Source organism: Oncorhynchus kisutch, linkage group LG6, assembly GCF_002021735.2.
Source record: "Oncorhynchus kisutch isolate 150728-3 linkage group LG6, Okis_V2, whole genome shotgun sequence".
Classification (NCBI taxonomy): domain Eukaryota; kingdom Metazoa; phylum Chordata; class Actinopteri; order Salmoniformes; family Salmonidae; genus Oncorhynchus; species Oncorhynchus kisutch.
In genome coordinates this window covers 37,452,344-37,473,276 of record NC_034179.2, presented here as the reverse complement: position 1 = coordinate 37,473,276, position 20,933 = coordinate 37,452,344, and the positions used below count along the sequence as shown (strand labels likewise).

At 43.0% G+C, this 20,933-nt stretch overlaps 1 protein-coding gene across 4 annotated transcripts in view; it reads right to left on the bottom strand.

The window, feature by feature from the left end:
• The window catches only part of amot (angiomotin), a 46,474-nt gene extending 32,122 nt beyond the window's left edge, over positions 1–14,352 (bottom strand). For 3 of the 4 annotated variants that reach the window (XM_020485557.2, XM_031826689.1, XM_031826691.1), the window contains exon 1: positions 13,976–14,352. The gene's annotated coding sequence lies outside the window, so the exon portion shown is untranslated. The remainder of the gene's footprint in view (positions 1–13,975) is intronic. The other variant, XM_020485558.2, reaches the window with a different exon arrangement.
• Between the last annotated feature and the right edge of the window lie 6,581 nt (positions 14,353–20,933).

The window sequence follows — 20,933 nt, the reverse complement described above, 5'->3', positions numbered from 1 at the left end:
CCTCAACACTGGGGCCCCTCAGGGGTGTGTACTTAGTCCCCTCCTGTACTCCCTGTTCATCCATAACTGCATGGCCAAACACGACTCCAACACCATCATTAAGTTTGCTGATGACACAACAGTGGTAGGCCTGATGACCGACAACGATGAGACACGGCCGTGTGGGTCAGAGACATGGCCGTGTGGGGGACAACAACCTCTCCCTCAAGGTGATCAAGACAATGGAGCTGATCTTGGACTACAGGAAAAGGCGGGCTGAACAGGCCCCCATTAACATCAATGGGGCTGTAGTGGAGCGGGTCGAGAGTTTCAAGTTCCTTGGTGTCCACATTACCAATTAACTATCCTGGTCCAAACACCAAGACAGTCATGAAGAGGGCACGACAACACCTTTTCCCCCTCAGGAGATTGAAAATATTTGGCATGGGTCCCCAGATCCTCAAAACGTTCTACAGCTGCACCATCGAGAGCATGTATTGAAACTGCTTGGCATCTGACCGTAAGGCGCTACAGAGGGTAGTGCATATAGCCCAGTACATCACTAGGGCCAAACTTCCTGCAATCCAGGACCTATATAATAGGCGGTATATAATAGGTAGTGTCAGAGGAAATAAAATTGTCAGACTCCAGTCACCAAGTCATAGACTGGTTCTCTGCTACCACACGGCAAGCGGTACGGGAGCTCCATGTCTAGGACCAAAAGGCTCTTTAACAGCTTCTACCCCCAAGCCAAATGGCCACCGGACTATTACATTGACCCCCCCCCCCCCCCCCCCCCATTTGTTTTGTACACTGCTGCTACTTGCTGTTTATAATCTATGCATAGTAACTTCACCCCTACCTACATGTACTGACCTATAACCCCGCACACTGACTCGGTACCCCCTGTATATGGCCTCATTAATGTTGTTATTGTGTTACTTTATAATTTTTTACTTTAGTTTATTTGTTAAATATTTTCTTAACTCTTCTTGAACTGCACTGTTGGTTAAGGGCTTGTAAGTAAGCATTTCACAGTAAGGTCTACACTTGTATTTGGCGCATGTGACAAAGTTTGATTTGAAATGGTTTAAAGTGGAAAATCGGATGTCTCAACGTCATTCTGTTACCGTGGAATTGCTCATTTCGGTTCACTGTTTTTTTTTTAAGTCCTTTGTTGGGGAGAAGGAATTCAATAAACCTAAATTTGAATGGATAAAACTCTAGTTCTGGTTGGTCGGGAAGGGTTTGGGAGAGGTGCTGACATGGGTAAAGTGATTTTATTTGATGAGTTGAAGATCTTTGGCCCTCTTCCTAAATGAGAATCATCATAAACGGACCAAACCCAGCAGCAGCCATTTTGACAACGCTGACATGCTTCCTCTCTGGAGCCTCTCTCCATCACTCTCTTTTTCCAACTCAATCAAAATCTCTGTAATGTGGTTTAATTCTCTCCGCAACACATACAAATGTTCCTGATACACAGCCAACCTTTCAGACACCAAACCCCCCCCCTAACCGCTCATATACAACTCCCTAAACCTCTTACCACATGCACGCACGCACACACACACACACACTTACTTGATGGGAAGCATGTGCTGCAGAGATGAAATCGCTTTTTCTCTCTGTCACACTGGCTGTGGAATGATTTGGTCTTCCTCAACAGTTAAGGAAAATCACCCTCTCCCATCTTCTTTACCCTCTCCTCGCCTCCTACTCCCTGGCTCTACCTTTCTTTCCCCCTCAACCCCCTCCCCTTTCAGCTCAACCCTTTCCATGTTTCTGGATCAACAATGTGAAGAAAATCAACTATCTGGGTTTATAATGCCAGGTCTACAACTCAACAGTCGATCACGAGACTGACAGCAGTGGCAGACTCAGACTTCCGTCCTACTCTGTCCCAGTAGAATTACACTACCACCGATTAGAACTTCATCGGGATTTGTGAGTGAGCCCTTGACGGAAATGCTCCTGTGTCCAAAACAAACTCCATCTGGAAGAGGAGCCGGACCAGGGGATCACAGCTGGGAAGTGCTGGAATGGTTGTGCCCAAAACACTGATACTGTACTGAGTAACACATCCACCTGGGCACCTAGTGAATGATGGGTCCAGGGTGTTGCGTGTCTGTAAATGAGTCAGTATCTGGCCACGCCTTCTGCAGTCCCCCCCCACACCACCACCTTCCATGAGTTCCAGGACTCCGCCTCCCACACTGACACATTCCAGAGTGGTACTAGATGTCTCTTCCCTCCCTGGAGTTAGCAGGTACATTGTGGCCTCTGGACCCAGTCATTGCGTTGCCCAGCCTCCCACTACCCATTGGGACAAAGGGGACTGGTGGGCCATTGAGTTGATTTTAACAGGTTGTGTGTGTGAAGGGGAGCAATGTGGCATGGAGGCTGTTAGTAATTCACTGAAGTTGCATTTTTCATTAATTAATTAATGAGTGTGCTGATATTACTAAAAAGATTATTATTAAGCAGATTGTGGATCATCTACACCCATTGTGGATGTCGCGTGAGCGCAGAGGAAATCAAGAGGCATTTGGATTATTCCAAGGCTGAGTCAGCAGACATGACTTCGGGCCTCCTCTACAGAAAGAGGGGAAAGGAGGGAAGGCAGGAGAGAGAATGAGAGAAAAATGTGGTACTGAGGTTGAGAGCAAGCGGCTAAGGAGGGAGATAGAAGGGGAGGCTGAGGGAGCAAACTATAGAGAAAATGAGCGAGAGAAAACGAGATAGGAGAGATAACGAGAGAGCGAGGCAGAGTGAGTGGAACAGTCAGAGACATTCCAGTGCTGTGAGTCAATGGTGCTAGGCACTGATCTGGCAGACACTCACCACCACCTCTAAGACTCAAAGGCCTCCGGCTCCTTGGCTCCCCATTGGCCCAGGCAGGGCCACCATACAGAGGAAGGAAGGGGACAGGACAAGGGAGGGATAATCAACACTGGCTCAGATCCAAACAGTCAGAGACCAGAGAAGGTCATTGTTCTTTGTAATTTGAGCATTTCTTGGAATCCTGTCAAACGGAAGGAACCAAATCACTGTGGTCAAAGAGAATAACCCTAGCTTTCCCTCTGGAATGTATCCTAACACACACACACACACACACACACTTTCATGTAATATACAAATATTTCAATGGGTTAGGTCTGAATTGGGCAGATGTAGGCCTAGTATCACATAATTTGATAAGATAAAATGTATGAAATCCACCTTCCTCAAAAATCCGATGAGAATAAGATCATTCCATGAGGCATCACTGTGTCAAGTGTGTAAATTAAGAACATAAGGGCCAATTAGAGTTAGACTAACTAGTGTGTAATCAGAGCAGACTGAACAGAACAATCCACAACCTCCTTGAGAATGGGGAAACTCACCAACTCCAGCTCATATTTACCTTTAGTATGATCAGTGGTTACATAGAAATAACATTCTCATATACACTTCAATGCGTGATCATTACATGTAAATCATTCTTAGTCTATAGTGATACAAGTTATTGAACGTGTTTAGTCTACATACCCTTTCTTTCAAACTACACCAACAAGGCCCGTTCCTTGTCGGACAGCATGTGTGCCACACCAGCTACCCCCAGGACTACTACTAGCCTACCACATTCCTGAGGAGCAGGGGGACATCTGTCCACACTAATTGAACCTACAGGGGGATAACATACAGAGGCATTCAGTTTAATAATGGAACAGAAGTCTCCTCACAGGCACACAGAGCTGCCAATGGTACTGTCACACAAAGGCTAGAGGATGAATGTGAGTGAAAATAGACTGGGATAAGGCTCATTTATCTGCCATGAATGGAAGGACTGACTGTTGTTATGAAGTTGGAAAGCCTTTTGAGGACCTTCACAAGCAAAGTGAAATGGTCCCATGTCTAGGTCTCAACTACTGTATAATAAATGCATAATTAAAGGAATATAAGGTTCAAAACTGAGCACAGGACACAACAATGCATGATACATGCATAAGTCCATTACAGGATTTATGCCACATATGAAAAGGGATAAAGGGGGTGGGGTAATGTATTGGGTAACTACAGTAATTGTAAAACTTGGGATAGGGCACCATGAAACATTGTATGCTGTAACTTAGTGGCAATGTACTTCATGAAAAATAATATTATAAACTCAATCCGCTACATCACATTTATGGAGTGAGATTTGCTTCTTTATTCTGTAAATGTGTCTACCACCATCCATGCATATAGTCCACATAAATCCAACAATTATGATCTGTAAATATATTCATCATAGCACAAACATTCACCATGTCACAAATGGATGATCTGTAAATATATTTATCATAGCACTAACATTCACCATGTCACAAATAAATGGATGATCTGTAAATATATTCATCATAGCACTAACATTCACCATGTCACAAATAAATGGATGATCTGTAAATATATTCATCATAGCACAAACATTCACCATGTCACAAATAAATGGATGATCTGTAAATATATTTATCATAGCACTAACATTCACCATGTCACAAATAAATGGATGATCTGTAAATATATTCATCATAGCTCACAAATAAAACTACAATGTGAGCAAATGTTCTGAATTCCCTAACATATACAACTGTAGAATGTGCATTTGCGCATTCAAAAAGTGGTTGTTGATCTGTATTCTGTGCTATTTTTTGGGAATATGTATTGTAATCCACAAATGTGGCATCAGATGAGTCGACCATCTCTAATCATTGGGATAATATGTGTGTCATGGCTGTGTCCTTCTCAGGAGAACGCTTTCTAGCTAGAAGAAGAAAGAACAACTTCATGAAATATGAGTATAACATTTATTTATTCATTCAATAAATTATATTAACATTTAACAAATTACTTTCATATGAATGTTAAATCTGTCTATTGGAGCATGCAACAGGTACATCATCCACTTCAAATTATACTTTTATAAAAAATGTACCTGTAGTTGCCACTCAAAAGAAAAGAAACAAACGAAAGTAATGCATAGTTTAAGTGATAAATTCAGTATAAACAGGAAAATAACCCAAAAAAAGCAAGCCTTCCCCAACCCCACGTCTTCATCAGACAGACTAGCCTACCTCCTCCTATTCCCCGTGTTCAAATGGCAATGGCCGTTAGGGGTAAAGAAGTGTTTGTATCGGTTGGTCTTGACAGTGGAGAATCCATCCTGTCTGACTGTGCCCACCCTTTACAAAATGAGCAAAACATCTCTAATATTTACACTACCGTTACATTTTTTTACGTCACTTACAAATGTCCTTGTTTTTTAAAGAAAAGCTAATTTTTTTGTCCATTAAAATATCAAAATTGATCAGAAATACAATGTAGACATTGTTAAATGTTGTAAATACTATTGTAGCTGGAAACAACTGATATTTTATGGAATATCTACATAGGCCCATTAACAGCAAACATCACTCCTGTGTTCCAATGGCACGTTGTGTTAGCTAATCCAAGTTCATCATTTTAAAAAGGCTAATTGATCATTAGAAAACCTTTTGCAATTATGTTAGCACAGCTGAAAATGTTGTGCTGATTGAAAGAAGCAATAAAACCGTCCTTCTTTAGTCTAGTTGAGTATCTGGAGCATCAGCTTTTATGGGTTCGATTACAGGCTCAAAACGGCCAGAAACAAAGACCTTTCTTCTGAAACTCGTTAGTCTATTCTTGTACTGAGAAATGAAGGCTATTCCATGTCAGAAATTGAAGATCTCGTACAATGCTGTGGACTACTCCCTTCACAGAACAGCGCACAGAACAGAACAATGGCACGCTGTGTTAGCTAATCCAAGTTTATAATTTTAAAAGGCTAATTGATCATTCCAAAGACCCAAGATGGCGTAGCAGTCAGATGTCTTTGTCCTCATCGTGTCCTGTGTATATATCTTTTTTCTTCGCATAGATTTTTAAAATATTTTTCTTACCTCAAATTCGACAATCTCCTGCAATCCGCCTCACCCAATGTGGTATGGATCTGCTATTTTCTTTCTTTCGAACCGGAAACCCCAACAGAAGCTAGCCAACTAACTAGCTACCTGCTAGTAGTCAGCTAGCCAATGCTAGCGGTCATCAGCTAACCTTTAGCCCGGACAACTCTTGCCAGGCTGCACAGCGCGACTCAAACCAGAGAACATTGGACTTATTTTTCTCCATATCTCCGAATTCCTACCGCAAGCTCTGAACCATTTCACCTGGATCATCGCAGCTAGCTAGCTGCTATCAGTGGCCAGTCCTGGCTAACGTATCTGTCCTGAAGCAAGAACCAATTAGCCTGGAGCTAACCTTTGCTAGGCCCATCTCCCAGCTGGCCAAAGAGGTCCGTCAGCCACTCCTTGGGCTACAATACCCATTTTGCCAATTGGCCTGGACCCCTTCTACTGGCGACACAGACCCCCACCGATCCATCACGACTGGACTACCGACGTAATCTTCCCGAGGTTTGATTTCCAAGTGGCTCCTCCATCACGATGTCCCCTGAATGTTGGCTAGCCTGTTAGCCGCGGCCCGCTAGCTGTCTAGAGCATACCGGACTGTTAACTGAAGAGACCCATCGAACAAATTCTTTGGCCACTATACCTATTTTGCCAATTGGCCTGGACCCTTTACCACACAGAGCCCTGCTGATCCATCACGACTGGACTACTGACGAAACAGCACGAGGGGGCTACAACTGACTTCTTCAGTCACAATGTCCCTTTAAGGCCCTTCTGCTAGCTTGCTAGCCTCGGCTTGCTAGCTGTCTGAATCGTCGCGTCTCCAGCCCGCCGAGCTACTCACTGGACCCATATGATCACTCGGCTACGCATGCCTCTCCCTAATGTCAACATGCCTTATCCATTGCTGTTTTGGTTAGTGATTGCCTTATTTCACTGTAGAGCCTCTAGCCCTGCTCAATACTCTTTAGCTAACCCTTTAGTTCCACCTCCCACACATGCGGTGACCTCACCTGGTTTAAATTATGTTTCTAGAGACAATAGCTCTCTCATCGTCACTTAATGCATAGGTTTACCTCCACTGTATTCACATCCTACCATACCTTTGTCCGTACATTATGCCTTGAATCTATTCTACCATGCCCAGAAACCTGCTCCTTTTACACTCAGTTCCGAACGTACTAGACGACCAGTTCTTATAGTCTTTAGGTGTACCCTTATCCTACTCCTCCTCTGTCCCTCTGGAGATGTAGAGGTTAATCCAGGCCCTGCAGTGCCTAGCTCCACTCCCATTTTTCCATTTCCATCCCTAACTATAACATTTTCCGACAAGATAGAACTGCCAAAGGAGGCGGAGTTGCAGTCTACTGCAGAGAAAGCCTGCAGAGTTCTGTCTTACTATCCAGGTCTGTGCCCAAACTATTTGAGCTTCTACTTTTAAAAATCCACCTTTCCAGAAACAAGTCTCTCACCGTTGCCGCTTGCTATAGACCACCTTTTGCCCCCAGCTGTGCCCTGGACACCATATGTGAAATGATTGCCCCCCATCCATCTTCAGAGCTTGTGCTGTTAGGTGACCTAAACTGGGACATGCTTAACACCCCGGCCATCCTACAATCTAAGCTACATACCCTCAATCTCACACAAATTATCAATGACCTTACCAGGTACAAACCCAAATCTGTAAACACAGGCACCCTCATAGATATCATCCTAACCAACCTGCCCTCCAAATACACCTCTACTGTCTTCAACCAGGATCTCAGCGAGCACTGCCACATTGCCTGTGTCCGTAATGGGTCTGCGGTCAAACGACCACCCCTCATCACTGTCAAACTCTCCCTAAAGCACTTCAGCGAGCAGGCCTTTCTCATTGACCTGGCCAGGGTATCCTGGAAGGATATTGACTTCCTTCCGTCAGTAGAGGATGCCTGGTTATTCTTTAAAAGTGCTTTCTACACCATCTTAAATAAGCATGCCCCATTCAAAAAAATTTAGAACCAGGAACAGATATAGCCCTTGGTTCACTCCAGACCTGACTGCCCTTGACCAGAACAAAAACATCATGTGGCGTACTGCATTAGCATCGAATAGCCCCCGCGATATGCAACATTTCAGGGAAGTCAGGAACCGAGATTTTAATTTATTTATTTGGACCTTTATTTAACTAGGCAAGTCAGTTAAGAACAAATTGTTATTTTCAATAACGGCCTAGAAACAGCGGGTTAAATGCCTTGTTCAGGAGCAGAGCAAGAGATTTTTACCTAGTCAGCTCAGGGATTTGATCTTGCAACCTTTCGGTTCCTAGTCCAATATACACAGGCAGTTAGAAAAGCAAAGGCTAGCTTTTTCAAACAGAAATTTGCATCCTGAAGCACAAACTCCAAAAAGACCTGGGACACTAAAGTCCATGGAGAATAAGAGCACCTCCTCCCAGCTGCCCACTGCACATAGGCTAAGAAAGACTGTCACCACCGATAAATTCACGATAATTGAAAATGTCAATAATCATTTTTCTAAGGCTGGCCATGCTTTCCACCTGGCTACCCCAGTCAACAGCCCTGCACCCCCCCCCCCCCCCCCACAGCAACTTGCCCAAGCCTCCCCATCTCTCCTTCACCCAAATCCAGATAGCTGGATGTTCTGAAAGAGCTGCAAAATCTGGACCCCTACAAATCAGCCGGGCTAGACAATCTGGACCCGCTCTTTCTAAAATGATCAACTGAAATTGTTGCAACCCCTATTACTAGCCTGTTCAACCTCTCTTTCGTATCGTCTGAGATACTTAAAGATTGGAAAGCTGCCGTGGTCATCCCCCTCTTCAAAGAGGGAGACACTCTAAACCCAAACTTCTACAGACCTATATCTATCCTATCCTGCCTTTCTAAGGTCTTCGAAAGCCAAGTTAACAAAGAGAACACTGACTATTTCGAATCCCACCGTACCTTCTCCGCTATGCAGTCTGGTTTCCGAGCTGGTCATGGGTGCACCTCAGCCACGCTCATTGTCCTAAATGATATCATAACCGCCATCAATAAGAGACAATACTGTGCAGCTGTATTCATCGAACCTGGCCAAGGCTTTCTACTCTGTCAATCACCACATTCTTATCGGCAGACTCGACAGCCTTGGTTTCTCAAATGACTACCTTGCCTGGTTCACCAAGTACTTCTCAGACAGAGTTCAGTGTGTCAAATCGGAGGGCCTGTTGTCCGGACCTCTGGCAGACTCTATGGGGGTGCCACAGGGTTCAATTCTCGGGCCAACTCTTTTCTCTGTATACATCAATGATGTCGCTCTTGTTGCTGTTGATTCTCTGATCCACCTCTACGCAGACGACATCATTCTGTAAACTTCTGGCCCTTCTTTGGACACTGTGATAACTAACCTCCAGATGAGCTTCAATGCAAAACATCTCTCCTTCCGTGGCCTCCAACTTCTCTTAAATGCAAGTAAAACTAAATGCATGCTCTTCAACCGATCGCTGCCCACACCTGCCCGCCTGTCCAGCATCACTACTCTGGACGGTTCTGACTTAGAATATGTGGACAACTACAAATACCTAGGTGTCTGGTTAGACTATAAACTCTCCTTCCAGACCCACATTAAGCATCTCCAAACCAAAATTAAATCTAGAGTCGGCTTCCTATTTCGCAACAAAGCATCCTTCACTCGTACTGCCAAACATACCCTCGTAAAACTGACTATCCTACCAATCCTTGACTTCGGCGATGTCATTTACAAAATAGCCTCCAACACTCCACTCAGCAAACTGGATGTAGCCTATTACAGTGCCATCTGTTTTGTCACAAAAGCCCCATATACAACCCACCCTTGCGACCTGTATGCTGTCGTTGGCTGGCCCTCGCCTCATATTCGTCGCCAAACCAACTGGTCATCTATAAGTCTTTGCTAGGTAAAGCCCCGCCTTATCTCAGCTCACTGGTCACCATAGCAGCATCCACCCCGTAACATGCCCTCCAGCAGGCATATTTCACTTGTCACCCCCAAAGCCAATTTCTCCTTTGGCCACCTTTCCTTCCAGTTCTCCACTGCCAATGACTGGAACGAACTGCAAAATTCACTGAAGCTGGAGACTCAGATATCCCTCACTAACTTTAAGCACCAGCTGTCAGAGCAGCTCACAGATCACTGAACCTGTACATAGGTCATCCAACTACCTCATCCCCATACTGTTATTTATTTTGCTCCTTTGCACCCCAGTATATCTACTTGCACACTCATCTTCTGCACATCTATCACTCCAGTGTTTAATTGTTATTTTGTAATTATTTCACCTCTATGGCCAATTTATTGCCCTTATCCTACCTCATTTGCACACACTGTATATATACTTTTTCTATTGACTGTATGTTTGTTTATTCCATGTGTAACTCTGTTTTTTTGTGTCACACTGCTTTGCTTCATCTTGTCCAGGTTGCAGGTGTGAATGAGAACTTGTTCTCAACGAGCCTACCTGGTTAAATCAAGGTGAAAAAAACAACAACAAAAAAACAGTGAAGTGGCGACTCCAGGATGCTGGCCTCCTAGGCAGAGTTGCAAAGAAAAAAACATCTCAGGCTGGCCAATAAAATAAAAGATTAGGCAAAAGAACAGACACGGACAGAGGAACTCCTACCTTGAAGGCCAGCATCCCAGAGTCGCCTCTTCACTGTTGATGTTGAGACTGGTGTTTTGCGGGTACTATTTAATGAAGCTGCCAGTTGAGGACTTCCGAGGCATCTTTCTCAAACTAGACACTCTAATGTACTTGTCCTCTTGTGCAGGTGTGCACTGGGGCCTCCCACTCTTTCTATTCTGGTTAGAGCCAGTTTTCCCTGTTCTGTGAAGGGAGTAGTACACCGCGTTGTACGAGATCTTCCATTTTTTTGGCAATTTCTCGCATGGAATAGCTTGACACGTTTCAGAAGAAAGGTCTTTGTTTCTGGCCATTTTGAGCCTGTAATCGAACCTACAAATGCTGATGCTCCAGATACTCAACTAGACTAAAGGCCAGTTTTATTGCTTTTTTCAATCAGCACAAAATGTTTCAGCTGCGCTAACATAATTGCAAAAGGGTTTTCTAATGATCAATTAGCCCTTTAAAATTATAAACTTGGATTAGCTAACATAAAGTGCCATTGGAACACAGGAGTGATGGTTGCTGATAATGGGCCTCTGCACGCCTATGTAGATATTCCATTAAAAACCAGCCGTTTCCAGCTACAATAGTCATTTACAACATTAACAATGTCTACAATCTATTTGTGATCAAAGTTGATGTTATTTTAATGGACAAAAAAAAAAGTGCTTTTCTTTTAAAAACAAGGACATTTCTAAGTGACCCCAAACCTTTGAACAGTAGTGTATATGCTGAAACAAAATGACATTTTACTACATTCTTTAGGTCAACATTTCAATCTGGGGACCACAAGGGATGCGCATAGTTTAAAAAAAACTTCATTACACAGCTGATTCAAATAATCCAAGCTTTATCATTTGAATCAGCTGTGTAGTGGTGCTAGGGAAACCCCCCCTCACCCCACCCCAAGTCCACCCCTTGGGGTCCCCAGGACCGAGTTTGGGAAACACTGCTATAGGTCCTTGGCCGAGTCAGCAGTCAGATCAAACAACTCACAAAGGGCCTGGAAAAAAGGAGAACTTGACTAGTGGAGAGTTGCAGTAGAATCCAAAAGCAGCTGGTCAGTGGTAGAACAGGCAAAGAGGGGTCATGGTTCTAGGTTGACTCAGAATGGACAGCTCTGTAAAAAATGAATAACAATACTGAGTTGAGCAGCACACACCACTTGTTACACAAAACATTTGAAATAGCATGTTATTAAGCTATTTGGTCAAGCTTATAAACAGGAGTCGCTCAATAAATGGAGGCAAGAGGACCACATGCTGGAACCCAAGCCAAAAGCACACGTTTTTTGTTCCTGATGACTTGTTAACTCCTTCCCTGTGTCTGAATGGATGACAGGGTGTGTCAATCAGTGCATATATTGTTTCTGCACTTCCATGTGCCATCATTATGCAGTTTTACATATTCATAAGTTTGATCAAGTTGTAATAGGTTTACATTTAAATGGGTCATTTCATACTTCAAAACATGTTCACAAAAATGATCAGATTACATTGAATCATAATGGCCTGTGCATTGTTACACAATTAAACCCTCACGTTATTAGTGTCAGGTTAATAATTTTTTACTGATAATAGTCTTTACAGTACGAGTATAATAACTTTGCCTTTTATTCAACTGGTAACATTGCCCAGCCCCCCAACGGTGCAACACAATACAGAGAGGGATTGAACTGACCGTAGTCAGACACGGAATGCATATTAATAAATAGTAGGTAAGGATGAACAACAAATGACTTGGCTAGCTAGCAAGCAAGCTTACATGGAGCAAAAAAATAGCTAGCTGATTTTCTAACGTTTTTAATCAGAGAGTTATAATTTCTTAACTTAGTCCTGCCAAAGCATCAATTGCCCTGTTTAGTCCCTGAAAAGAAAATGGATTGAAAAATATCATTTGCAACATCACCAATTCAGGATTTCAAAACTGAGCGGTTCTTTACATTTGACACATTCCTGAATTAACAACTAAGTTTAACTTTGGTTGTTCGGCTAAACAGCTGATAAGATCGAAGAGTGCAACTGCAGTCCGCAATTCAGGGCGTGTCCGAATGCTGCGGGCAAAGGACACTGTCTACCGGTCGCCAACGCCTTCCGGGGTGCTAGCTTGCGAGTTAGTGACACTATGTGCTAGCTTGCTAGGGTGAAGGATACCGTCGACCGTTCATCCCTGCCTCCCGCTAGCACAGCAGGTGGGAGGCTGGGGCAACACAGTGTGCCACCCCCACCTCCTGTGTAGCGGAGTCCTCCTTAGGACTAGCTAGCTAAGCTAGAACAGTGTCATTCACTCCCGCCTGCCGAACACCTGCCCTCCCCGTCGTTAATAGAACTGTGGGAAAAGGACATGGTCTACCAGCGTACAGCTATTCCCCCACCCCTTCTTCTGTCAGGTTTATCGGCGGCTGGCATCCAACATTATTCTGCATTACCGCCACCTACTGTACTGGAGCACCCCCGCTTGTCCTAAAAACATTTACCAAGTGTAAAGAGGGGTTCCTGCAGATGCAGGAATGCCCCGATTTGTGAGCCGCAATTGCACCCTTCTCATGAGTTACCTGTTAACTATCAGTAACGTTAGTGTCCAAAGCACACACTCGGCGTTGCATGCCCCAATGGTCGAATTTAACATTCATATGAAAGTCAGTTTCTAAACATTAACATAATTTGTTTAGTAAATAAACGTTATACTCACATTTCATGAAGTAATTTTCTCTTCTAGCTAGAAAGCGTTCTAAGGACACAGACGTGATCTGTCGGCACTCCGCGCATCAAGTAACAAAGATTATCCCAATTATTGGAGATAGCCGACTCATATGAAGTAACATTTGTGGATTGTAATACATCGACATGCAGAAAAAAAAATCAATTATGTAAACAGAACACAGATCCACAAGCACCTTTTGAATGTGCAAATGAGCATTCCACAGCTGTAAATGTTAGGGATTTCTACATTTGTTCAAATTGTAGCTTTATCTGTTAGACATGTTGAATATATTTACAGATCATAGATGTATGGTTTAATTTGTAATATTTTTACGGATTATGGGTTTTATGAAATATTTTAATACATTCACGGGTCATGGTTTATTTTTGAGTTATAGAATTAAGAAAAACAAATGTCACTCATACACAAGTAATGACGCCAGAGTAAGAAAGAGGAAACATGGCCAACCCTTTCGGTGCCAGTACATAGGTGAGTCCAAACATGAGCATCATTGAACACTGTTCCACTGTAATATCACTGTTATGCCACCGAAGTGTCTACAAACGTATCTTGGACTACTGTTTAGTTCTCTTCCATAAACTACACAAATCTACTTCTGGTAGAGTAACCAACCAATAGCATATATCATATACTTTTACAAGTTATGGCAAACAATATTCCGTTATGTAGTCGTGTTTACCTTTCAATTAAACTTCACGTAGAAACGACTGCTGCTCCGTTCTCGACGTCCCTGCTCGGCTATTTCCATAGATTTGATACAGATCGGATACCGTGCAAAATTCCTCAAACAATTCTAAAAATTCTGATATGACTAATCCATGTTACTTCACGAGTTTCCTTCGAATAGCAGGCTGTTTGCTCTTTTCCACATAATAAAGCGTATGCTTCTGTTCCCATTTCATATTTAATCTGATGAAAAAGTTTAAGAATCTTTTTTTCCACTTGACTGCGCTATGAAGAGAATGCATAAAGGAACAGCCCCGAACCGCAAAGTCGCAGTAGCAGTGTATGCATCTGAGAGCCGACAAGCGCAACCCCCAACCCTTTCCTACCAAAGAAGTCAAAACTTTTCATGGAGAAAATCCCTCCTTCTCCAGTCTGCTATCGGAAGTAAGCCAATTTTGCTGACGTTTCGGTTGGCTTTTGGAACCGTCACTCAGGCAAGAATTTAAAAAAATAAATAAAATACAAAAGCCTTTTGTATGTTAGGAGATCAATTCCTTGGACCTGTCCAAAGCACCGACACAACCGAATTTGGTTAAACCTTATCGATATGAAAATGGTTACAACAGTAAAAGACGTATCTGTAAAAGTATCTAGGCTATATGAGCAGTTTACCGACTTTACAAACGCACATAGACCTGTCCTGGTATTATTGTTCTCGGTCTTTTATGAACTCCCGGGTAGGCCTATATATTCATATGGCTACAGTTCATGAAAATAGCCTACTGGGAGAGGAAAGTGATTTGCACCATGGAATACAGAGTTGACACCTGGGTCCTGATAAGTGCACTTTGGGAAAAAATGCAAACTCCTTTTCAATGCAATACAGCTTTTCAGTCACAATTCAATTATTGCCCCTGATGACTGACTGTATGTTGCTGTCACATCAGACCAAATTAATTGCAGTTACCAACACTCAACTGCAGCCTAGGCTATTAATATGCCTAAATTACTTAAAATCTCAAGCGTTTTAATAATGTTAATAAAATATTCAGTCAAGTGTGTATTATCTGGGAAGTAGTCTATGATGCATCAGCACCTTTGTGTACACTACAGGTGAACCGAGGAAGAACACATGATTAGACAGAAACATGGAGGAATGTGCACATCCCAGACAAATTAACTGCAAAAACATCACTGACAAGACTCATTACATCATTCAACAAAGGACAAAACACACCTCACTCATCATGTGATAAGTAGGCCAAGGTAGTGTTTTTTCCCCCCATTTAACAATATTCTCCTACCCACAATAGTATGAATTTTTTGACAAAAATCCCACTCCCTGAATTTAAATGGATTTCCCATTCAAGCTCACCAAAGGATGAGGGGGGGGGGGGGGGTGATATGTCTGAAAAGATAGAATGTAGGCTATAACTTAACTCACCTAACACTGAATCACTGATTTCCAAGAGATCCACGCCAGTTATTGCATTTTCTGTGAGAGAAAAAAGATGTCTATCAATGTGTTACAAATTGTTGGAGGACAATGCTGAACACAGCACTGTGTGATCTCCTGTAGACTACATTATTGCCCAAATGTAAGCTAGAGAGCAGGGATGATAGGCCCAGTCCTGGCCATTCTGCCACCCTCAGTCAAACAAAACAATTTGCTGCCCCCTGCAAAAATGTAATTATCCTGTAAGCAAAATGACATTGAAAAGACATTTCAGGTGTTGAAGTTATGTTAAATTTAGGTTCTTAATGAAAGGTGAAAAGATGGCTTTTCCAGAAGGTTAAAATAGGCATTTCCAGACATTGAAAAATAACCATTTATTCGCTGGTGCGTGATGAGACAAGGATATCCCTACCGGCCAAGCCCTCCCTAACCCGGACGACGCTAGGCCAATTGTGCGTCGCCCCACGGACCTCCCGGTCGCGTCCGGTTACGACAGAGCCTGGGCGCGAACCCAGGGTCTCTGGTGGCACAGCTGGCGCTGCAGTACAGCGCGTTTAACCACTGCGCCACCCGGGAGGTCAGTTGTTGAATCTTATGTTCATACAAATATTTACACATGTTAAGTTTGCTGAAAATAAACGCAGTGAGATGACGTTTCTTTTTTTGCTGAGTTTATTTTCCGAACATTGAAATCGGTTTCCTTTTCGGTTCTGAATGAAAGTTGAAAATATGTTAATTTATAGACATCCGTTTGGACTAAATCAAGGCCGGTCCAGACCGGATCAAACATAGATGATGTCGCTAATCACATAAATATTTTCAAAAACAATGGCAATTTCGCAAAACCAGTGGCATTTGGGCTTTTTAGCGCTGATGCCGCCCTGTGCTAAGCAGTGCCCAGTTTTCTTTTACCCCTTTTTCTCCCCAATTTCGTGGTATCCAAGTGGTAGTTACAGTCTTGTCCCATCACTGCAACTCCTGTACGGACTCGGGAGTGGTGAAGGTCGAGAGCCGTGCATCCTCCGATACACAACCCAAACAAACCGGAATGCCTCTTGACATAATGCCCACTTAACCCAGAAGCCAGCCGCACCAATGTGTCAGAGGAAACACAGTACACCTGGCAACTGTGTCAGTGTGCACTGCGCCCGGCCCGCCACAGGAGTCGCTAGTGTGCGATGGGACAAGGACATCCCTGCCGGCCAAACCCTCCCCTAACCCGGACGACGCTGGACCAATTGTGCGCCGCACCATGGGTCTCACAGTCTCGGCCCGGCTGGACTCAAACCCCAAATCTCTAGAGGCACAGCGATGTAGTGCCTTAGTCCACTGCACCTCTCAGGAGGCGAGCAGCGCCCACTTTGTCAAAGGCAGGGGCGCAACATATTTTGCGTGTCCATTCCTCTCCATGGTGCTGTTGGAGAAGCACATTGCTGTGGCTCTCATCCAACGTTCTGTAAAAAATTCCAACATAAATCCTGGAGCAGATATAGCTCACAGTGAATTCTGAAAGTATTCAGACCACTTGACTTTTCCAACATTGTCATATTGCAGCCTTATTCTAAAATGTATTAAATAGTCGTCGTCCCCCCCAGCAATCTACACACAATACCCCATAATTACAAAGCAAAAACAGGTTTGACATTTTTGCAAATGTCTTTTTTTATTTTTATTAAAAAACAGAAAATCACATTTACATAAGTATTCAGACCTTTTACTCAGTATTTTGTTGATGCCCCTTTGGCAGTGATTACAGCATCAATTATTTTTGGGTATGACACTACAAGCTTGGCATACCTGGATTTTGGGAGATTCTCCCATTCTCTGCAGATCCTCTCAAGCTGCACAGCTATTTTCAGGTCTCTCCAGACATGTTCGATTGGGTTCAAGTCCGGGCTCTGGCTTGGCCACCCAAGGACATTCAGAGACTTGTCCCGAACCCACTCCTGCGTTGTCTTCGCTGTGTGCTTAGGGTCGTTGTCCTGTTGGAAGGTTTACCTTCGCCCCAGTCTGAGGTCCAGTGATCTGGAGCAGGTTTTCATCAAGGATCTCTCTGTACTTTGCTCTATTCATCTTTCCCTCGATCCTCGTCTCCCAGTTCCTACAGCTGAAAAAGATCCCCATAGCATGATGCTGTCACCACTATGCTTCACTATAAGGATGGTATTGGCCAGGTGATGAGCGGTGACTGGTTTCCTCCAGATGTGACACTTGACATTCAGGCCAAAGAGTTACATTTTGATTTCATCAGACGAGAGAATCTTGTTTCTCATGGGCTGAAATTCCTTTAGGTGGCTTTTGACAAAATCCAAGCGGGTTGTCATGTGCCTTTTACTGAGGAGTGGCTTCCGTCTGGCCACTCTACCATAAAGGCCTTTTTAAATTTTTTAAATGTCACCTTTATTTAACCAGGTAGGCTAGTTGAGAACAAGTTCTCATTTACAACTGAGACCTGGCCAAGATAAAGCAAAGCAGTGCAAAACAAACAACAGAGTTACACATGGAATAAACAAACATACAGTCAATAACACAATAGAAAAAGTCTATATACAGTGTGTGCAAATGAGGTAAGATAAGGGAGGTAAGGCAATAAATAGGCCATAGTGGCGAAATAATTACAATTTAGCAATTAAACACTGGAGTGAAAGATGTGCAGAAGATGAATGTGCAAATAGAGATACTGGGGTGTAAAGGAAAATAAAATAAAAACATTATGGAGAGTGCTGTGAGCCTGATTGGGGGAGTGCTGCAGATGGTTGTCCTTCTGGAAGGTTCTCCCATCTCCACAAAGGAACTCTGGAGCTCTGTCAGAGTGACCATCAAGATCTTGGTCACCTCCCTGACCAAGGCCGTTCTCCACCGATTGCTCAGTTTGGCCAGCTCTAGGAAGAGTCTTGGTGGTTCCAAACTTCTTTCATTTAGGAATGATGAAGGCCACAGTGTTCTTGGGGAAGTTCAATGCTGCAGAAACATTTTGGTTCCCTTCTCCAGATCTGTGCCTCGACACAATCCTGTCTCTGAGCTCTAAGGACAATTATTTTGACCTCATGGCTTGGTTTTTGCTCTGACATGCACTGTCAACTGTGGGACCTTATATAGACAGGTGTGTACCTTTCCAAATCATGTCCGATCAATTGAATTTACCACAGGTGGACTCCAATCAAGTTGTTCAAACATCTCAATGATGATCAATGGAAACAGGATGCACCTGAACTCAATTTCAGGTCTCATAGAAAAGGTTGTGAATAAGGTATGTTTTTTAAAACTTTTAATACATTTGCAAAAATGTCTAAAAACCTGTTTTTGCTTTGTGAGTTATTGTGTGTAGCTTGACGAGGAAAATTATTTGTTGAATCCATTTTAGAATTAAGGATGTAATGTAACAAAATGTGGAAAAAGTCATGGGGTCTGAATACTTTCCGAATGCACTATATAGTAGAATTAGTATTTGGCACAGACTGACCGCGACGTCTTATTTCCACATCCACAGATGTTGGTTTTTGGTCCGGACCGCACCAAATCTGAACCAAAAAGACGTCTATGTTTGGGCCAAACCAAGGCTGGTCCAGACCGGACTAAATTTGATTGGTTCAGATTTGGTCCTGACCAAAATCCAACTTCCGTGGAAATAAATCGGTCTGTGCTTACTGAAGTGTAGCCTACAGTGTGGAATTACATTTTATTTTATGAATGCCCATCTGTGGTTGGCCTACAGTTGGTAAAACACAAAAAAAGACTAACAAAATACTTTTGCATTGGTCTGTGCTTACTGGGGCGTAACCTACAATATCAGCCACAATGGCATTTTATGAATGCCCATCCATGTGGTAGGTCTACCGTTTGGAAAACAGGTAGTTGCATTGGTTTTATTAGTCCTGATTACAGTGAATAATTCATTAGATTATTTTTTGGACGGAACGTTGGTAGGAAAGTCGTGCATGGGAATGAACAAGCGTCCCTGCCATTGACAAAGTGGGCACTGCTTATCACAAGGCAACATTGTCCCAGAAAAACATATGCCACTGGTTGATTGAAATGATCATTGTTTTTGGGAAGAATTATGTGAGGTTGGAGGTGTTGGAAAATGCCACCCTCGTCAATCGAATTGACGAATGAGTGGGCTGGTCCTGGGGATACTGTTTGGCGTAAAACGTGCACCACTGTGTGGTGGAAATATGAACTGTAATGGGGCCTGAAAAGAATGTTGTGCCCTCTTTAAAAGTTTGGAGAGCTATGTTTACCATGTTCAACCATCTATTCATAGTGGTTATGAATTTGGATGCAAGCTGCGCATTATTGAACTCACCGAAAAAGCTCTGTGCGCATTCTGTAAACCCGATGAGATGGATCCATTCCGCCACCTCCTCCGGACTCCAGTGTTCGACTGAGATCATTGTAAATTGTTTTCTTCAGATCTCACCGCCATTCCTCCCTTCAAAGGAACAAAGTGTTACATAACGTTATAGGCCTACGGTCCAGTTCCCTTGTTGGGCAATACCGATAAACTAGGCTACAGATAAGGTTGACAAAAATGTTGCCCGCTCAGATGCAACGTTTTAAATCGCCATTGAAATGGCGTAAACTGTCACATGTTGTCACTAGTGCAGTCAATTACCGTGTAACTCCCATTATTCAAAGGTCACGCAAATTACAATGGGGAATGGGCATGTAAGTCAACAATAGAAGCCCTCCCTATGCTACTTTTAGTCTTCCAAAAGAACGCCCCGGTGTAAAACTATTTGCAACAATTGTATTTCGTGACCACATAAATACGCCTAGTGCGTGCACACCTTTGTAAAATTTATCATCGTTTCTCAACAGTAAAAGCTAACAAATCCACATTTTTCCTAGCATTGTCAAGAGCTGGGATTGCTGCAAAATGCACACCTCGCCAGGTAGAGGGTTGGAGCCTGAGAGAACACTAACAGTTCGGTGCATTGTAGATAGTGTAGTTTTACAGCCCCACTGTATTTGCCAACTCCTTCATAGCCCCTGACATGATGAAAATGTACTCATACCATGCATCATCTCAGTCCCTTGAAATGTATGATATGGAACCATTCATATATACACAATTCATACAAAAATAAAAGGCTACCAGTATGTTGCCTTTCTTGAAGTTCATTACTTAATCTGGAGAGCCCCTGTCCTCAATGTTAACATCATGTAAATCAAACTGTTGTATGAGTATGACTTGTTCATTTCTGTTCATTCTCACTTTAAAGATATGTAGACATAGTACATGTAGTATTTTATTTGACCTTTATTTAACTAGGCAAATCAATTAAGAACAAATTCTTATTTTCAATGACTGCCTAGGAACAACGGGTTAACTGCCTTGTTCAGGGGCAGAAGGACAGATTTTGAACCTTGTCAGCTCGGGGATTCGATCTTACAACCTTTCAGTTACTAGTCCAACACTCTAACCCACTAGGCTACGCTGCCGTAGAAGGGTCAGGTAGGTTACTTTCTAAATGTAATCAGTTACTATTTACCTGTCAAATTGTAATCAGTA